Raw genomic sequence first — 6,103 nt, 5'->3', positions numbered from 1 at the left:
CCTATCACACTCACCTAGACTCATAAAATTAATTAAAAATAGGCCAAATGTGGCTCAAATATTCTAAATACATTTATCTAACCCACTTTGACACCTTTGGGTGACCATTGACCACTAGTTGACCAAATAGGTGTTGATAGGTTACGAAGTCCAAAATGTCATGAATGCCTTACATAATTGACAAAACATAATGAATTGGTCCAAGGGACCTTATTAAATCATAAAAAAATGAAACAACACAAAAACCAAAAGATAAAATCCTTTTGAGTCACTAGGTGCTCCAACACCATACTCCCAGGGAATAGAAAAAACTCAAGTCCCTTGAGGAACTAGATCAACAATAGAGGTACCATGCTTCAAAATGTCATCTTCACTCATCCATGTGGAATCTTCAGTAGGTAGGCCACTCCATTTGACAAGGTACTCCTTTTAGGTCTTCTTTCTATTTTTCTTGACCACCTTGGTGTCCAAGATGCACTCCAACTTCAATGGTTGCCTAGGTGGAATATCTTTCACCCAACCTTCATCTCCATCTGATTGCAAACTTGCATCTAAACCTGCAACATCAGCTTTGTAAGGAAACAAATCTGAAACATTGAGAATAGGAGATATTCCCATGCCTTGAGGAAGTTCAATCGCATACGCATTAGGACCAAATTTATGCATAATCTAGCAAGGTCCAATCTTCTTCATGAGTAACTTAGTTCGATACCCTTTAGGGAGTCTCTCTTTTTTTATGTGTGTCATCACCAAGTCCCCTGCCTTATACTGCACATCTCTCTTCTTCTCATTAGCCTTCTCTTTGTAATTTTCAGTTTTCTTGTGAAGGGTTTCTATCACCCTATCATGGATGTCTTTCATAGCCAATGCAAAATCCCCTCCTTGAGCACTCCTCCTTTCCAATCCTTGTAGGTCCCTTAATTCAAGAATATCCCTTGGATGATTCCCATAGACCACCTCAAAAGGGCTTTTTCTTCTGCTTCTATTGACAAAATCATTACAAGCAAATTCAGCTTGAGGGATGATCATATCCCAAGCTTCTCCATGTTGCTTTGTAAGACATCTAAGAAGATTTCCCAAGGATCTATTTACTACCTTGGTTTGGCCATCAGTCTGAGGGTGATACGCTGATGTAAAGGACAATTGAGTCCCCAAATTCTTCCACAATGTACGCCAAAAGTGGCCCACAAACTTAGATTTCCTGTCAGTCACAATGTTGAGAGGCAAACCATGTATTCTAATAATTTATTTGAAGAATAATCCAACAATATGGGGAGTATCATTAGTACATTTACATGGTAAAAAGTGAGCCATCTTACTAAACCTATCTACCACAACAAAAATTCTATCAAAACCTCTTTGAGTCCTAGGAAGACCCAAAACAAAATCCATGCTGATACTCTCCCATGGCCTACTAGGAATAGGGAGTGGTTGATATAAACCTACATTTGATGATGTCCCCTTAGCTCTTTGGCATATGCTACAATTTTCAACAAACTTCCTAACATCTAATTGCAACTTGGGCAAAAACTAGAACCTCTTCACCTGTTCCAATGTTTTATCAAGTCCAAAGTGACCCCCCAAACTGCCACAATGATTTTCCTTGATAATGTTCTCCCTCATTGAGAATTTAGGGATACACAACTAACTCCCTTTGAACAACAACCTCTTCTGCAACAAAAACTCAGAAAAATCAGAATGATAGGAATCTAAAAATTGAGTGCAAACCTCATATATCTCATTGAAATCTTCATCATCCTTACACATTTGTTTGAGGGAATCAATCCCCACACTTTGCAACTAAATCTCCCGCACCATGCACACCCTCCTACTTAATGCATTTGCCACCTTATTGGCCTACCCCTTCTTGTGTTTAGTGGTGAATGTGTAGGCTTGAAGATTTTCAACCCACTTCATATGCTTGCGACTAAGCTTCTCATGTCCATTCAGAAAACTGAGAGCATGATTGTCAGTATAAACAATGGATTATTTAGGTAAAAGGTAATGCCTCCATTTTTTCAAGGCTTGTAACATTGCATACAACTCCAAACATATGTAGAAAACTTCCTTTTAGCATCATTAAGTTTCTCACTAAATAAATCCACCAGTCTGCCTTCTTGACTTAAGACAACCCCTATGGCTTGACTTAGGAGAACCCCTATGGCAAGATTATTAGCATCACACTCCACTATGAACAACTTGTTAAAATTAGGCAAACACAAGAATGGGTTGTTGTGCTAATCTCTTTTTCCAATATTAAATAGATTCATTTGCTTCATTTGACCAAGAAAACTTACACTTTTGACCTCCCTTGATTGTGTCTATGATGGGTGCACATATATGACTGAATTTGTTTGTGAACTTTCTATAAAATGTTGCTAACCCATGGAAAATCATCACATCACCTACTATATTAGGTGTTATCCATGTCAATATATCCTCCACCTTTTCTGGATCCATCTTCAAATTCCCCTTGGAGATTACAAAACCAAAGTAGACAAGTTCCTCCTTCATGAAGATGCTCTTCTCCATGTTGATCATCAACTTTTCATCATGCAACTTCTTCAAAACCAAGTTCAAGTGCTCCAAATGCTCCTCCATTGTCCTGCTAAACACAAGAATACCATCAAGATAAACAAAAACAAATTTACCAATGAAGTCTTTCAATACCTCATTCATGAGGCGCATAAAGGTTCTTGGGGCATTGGATAGCCCAAAAGGCATCACCATCCACTCATAGAGAACTTCATTTGTTTTGAAGATTGTCTTCCATTCATCCCCTTGCCTTATTTTGATTTGATGATACCTACTCTTGAGATTAATTTTGGAATAGTAACAAGCCCCTCCCAAACAGTCCATTAAATATTCAATTCTAGGCATAGCAAACCTATATCTTATGGTAATCCTATTGATGGCCCTAGAATTAGTACAAAGTCTCCATTTACCATCCTTTTTAGGTGCTAGGACTATTGGGACAACACATGGAATGAGACTCTTTCTCACCAACCCCTTATCCAGCAATTATTGCACTTTCTTGGAAATTTCCTCATTCTGAGATGGAGTCTTCTTATATAGGTAGGTTTGTTTGGCAATGTAAACCCTGGTATGAAGTCAATTTGATGGCTTATGTCTCTAATAGCAATCTTGGGAATCTTGTAAACCATTATACCCTTATACTTATCCAACAATTGTTGACCTTTTTGGTAACTTCTTCCTTATCATGACTAGTGATGCAGGAGCATCCCTAGTTCATAGCAATCTTGCATCAACCAAAAATATTTTCCTTTTTGTTTTGCTTTTTGTTTGCAGTTTTAGTTTTCCTTTATGTGTGTTCTAATTTTGGCTCACTGGATCCTATGGAGTTGGATTCTACTTGAAGACTTGATCATCTTTCTTTCTTCCAAACCGCGTTGCATTTGGATCATTTTCCAGCAAGATATCGCTACCAGTTGACAGTCCTTTGTTACCAGTTGCCTAGACCTATTTTGGTGATCTACCAGAACCCATTTCAAAGCTTGCAGAGCCTTGGGCATTGATTCTGATGTTCCTTGGTGTGTGGTTGACCTTTTCCCATGATCTACATTTCATCCTTTGTATTTTCTGGAGGAATCTCTTGGTGAAGGCCGACCTTGTTTATTTTGCATGTTAAGTCTTGTTCTTAGAGTTTTGATCCCTTTTGGGCCAATTGGATCCTTTGGATGGATATATATAATTGTAATTGTGCATTAAAATGTAATCAACCAGAGAATCAAGTACCTAGATTGTGCGTAAAAGATAGATCTCAAGATTCAAGGTCTCGGTTGTGACCTATTCTGTATGTTCTACTAGGCCTATGAGTAAGTAAGTTGTAACCCGGTTGTTACTAGTTGGATGTAATCAATTTTCATGCAATAAAAAAAAAAATCTGCATTGCCTCCATCATATCTTTTTGTTTCCTTTGTGTTTACTCTTGCTGACTGGTCCAAATTGGTCTCTTTGAGGTCCCTCCTCACCGGTGATTGCTTCAACTAGGCTCATTAGGATTGTTTTTAGGCTTCAAAATCATAGCATACTTGGGGGTTCCTTCTTCTTTTAGGATGTCTAAAAACTCTTTTACAGTTACTATCTTGACACTTGACCCTATGTTCTTATCTACACCCTCATCTGGTAAAGGATCCCTCTTGTATTTCCTCCCATTTTTCGTTAAGAGAAAGGAGTTTGTTTTCCCATCATGTTGAGATTGTACATCATATTGTCATGGACGTCCTAGCAATAGATGGCAAGCATCCATGGGGATTACATCACACAATATTTTGTCTTTATACTCCCCTATTTCAAACTCTACCCAAGATTGCTCATCCACTAAGACCCGTTGCCCTTTATTTAACCAGGACACTTTATAAGGGCTAGCATGAGGTAATGTTTTCAACTTCAATTTTTCTACCATCTCTATGGAAACCAAATTTTCAGTAGAACCTGAATCAACTATTACCTTACATAGCTTACCATAGGCCTTGCACATGGTTCTCAATAATGTCTTCCTCTAAGGGGGTTCTTTCACTTGAGGCACCTTCAACATGGTTCTCCTCATCATCAATCTTTCTCCATCATGGGTCGAGTCTGCACTTCCAATTGGGGAATTGACACTTTGGAAATATTCTTCTTGAATCAACTGGTTCCTTTTCTCTTCTCCTTGAGAGTTTGAGGCTTTCTTAGGACACTTGTTTGCAGTGTGCCCTACTTGGTTGCAATTGAAGCATCTCCTTGTGAAGACACCAGGACCCCTTCCTGGTCCTCCAAATGTACCACTTCCATTGGGTCTCCTTCCTCTAAAGCCTCCTCTTGAACCTGAGTCTCCATTTTGTTCTTGCTAGCTAGACTCACCTTGGGGGTTTTGAGATTATCCTCTTCCCCCAAAATTTCCTTTTACTCTAAATTTCTTGCCTCCTCTTCCCCTACCATGATATTTACCTTTCCATCTCAATTTTTCCTTTGCCCTCAAAGCCATTTGAAAGCATTCATCTACTATTTTAGGAGTCATCAGACTCATCCCATCTTGAATATTGAACTTGAGCCCATTCAAGTACATAGCAACCTTCTCCTTTTCATCTTCACGGTGCCCTTATCTCAAACTAAATTTGTGGAATTCCTCTGTGTAGGAAGCCACACCCAAGTCATTTTGCTTCAAGTTTTGCATTCTCCTATACAACTGCACTTCATAATCAATAGGCATGAATTGGGTCTTGAGTTTGGACACCATCCGGTCCCAAGAATGAATCATACTCTTGCCCATCTTCACCCTTTCACCTTCAGTATAGTTCCACTAGGTTAAAGCAGCACCCTTTAGTTTGGTTTTTGAAAAATTCACCTTCTCCTCCTCAACCACTTCCTTGTATTCAAAATTTTTTTTAGGGCATTTATCCAATCTAAAAGTTCTTCGGCATTCATCTTCCCACTATAGGTAGGAATCTCCATCTTGGCTTAAGAAGAGTCTTTTACAATTGTCTTTAGGGATTAAATGAATGGTATTTGATTAGTAGGTATCTCTGGCTCCTATCTTTGGGGCTATTCTTCTTCATCCTCTTTATCCCCTTCTTCATCAGTCTCCTCACTTGGCCCTTTTCCTTTCTTCATTACCTTTAGTTCAGCCTTGAGTGCCTCCTTGACCCCGGTCTTGATCATCTCTTCCATCTCTTGGAATTTCTTAGCCAGCTTTGCGGACATCCCCTTTGGAGGCATTATTATAGCCTCTTCTTGGCTCTCTTTTTTTGACATACACCAAAATTTGTCCTCCCAATGACCAGACTTGCCTTGATACCAATATGATGCAGACCCCTGAGATGATAGAGTAACTTAGACCAAATTTGGTCACCACTTCCTAAATCTATTTGGGACCACTTAGATCAAAATCATAACCAATATTAGACTCCTCATAAGGCTCTAGACATCAACAAAAAAATACCAAGCATGATAGACCACACATCATGCAAAATCAAGCCTAAACCCCACTAGGCTTCAATGCTCAAGCATGAGACAACCATTAAATTGATGTGGAACTCTTAGGGAGGACATAATAACACCTTGGCACATGTTTATGAATATAATTTCAGACCCTAAACAAGTT

The sequence above is a fragment of the Cryptomeria japonica genome, chromosome 8, assembly GCF_030272615.1.
Source record: "Cryptomeria japonica chromosome 8, Sugi_1.0, whole genome shotgun sequence".
NCBI lineage: Eukaryota > Viridiplantae > Streptophyta > Pinopsida > Cupressales > Cupressaceae > Cryptomeria > Cryptomeria japonica.
This window is presented reverse-complemented; position numbering follows the sequence as displayed.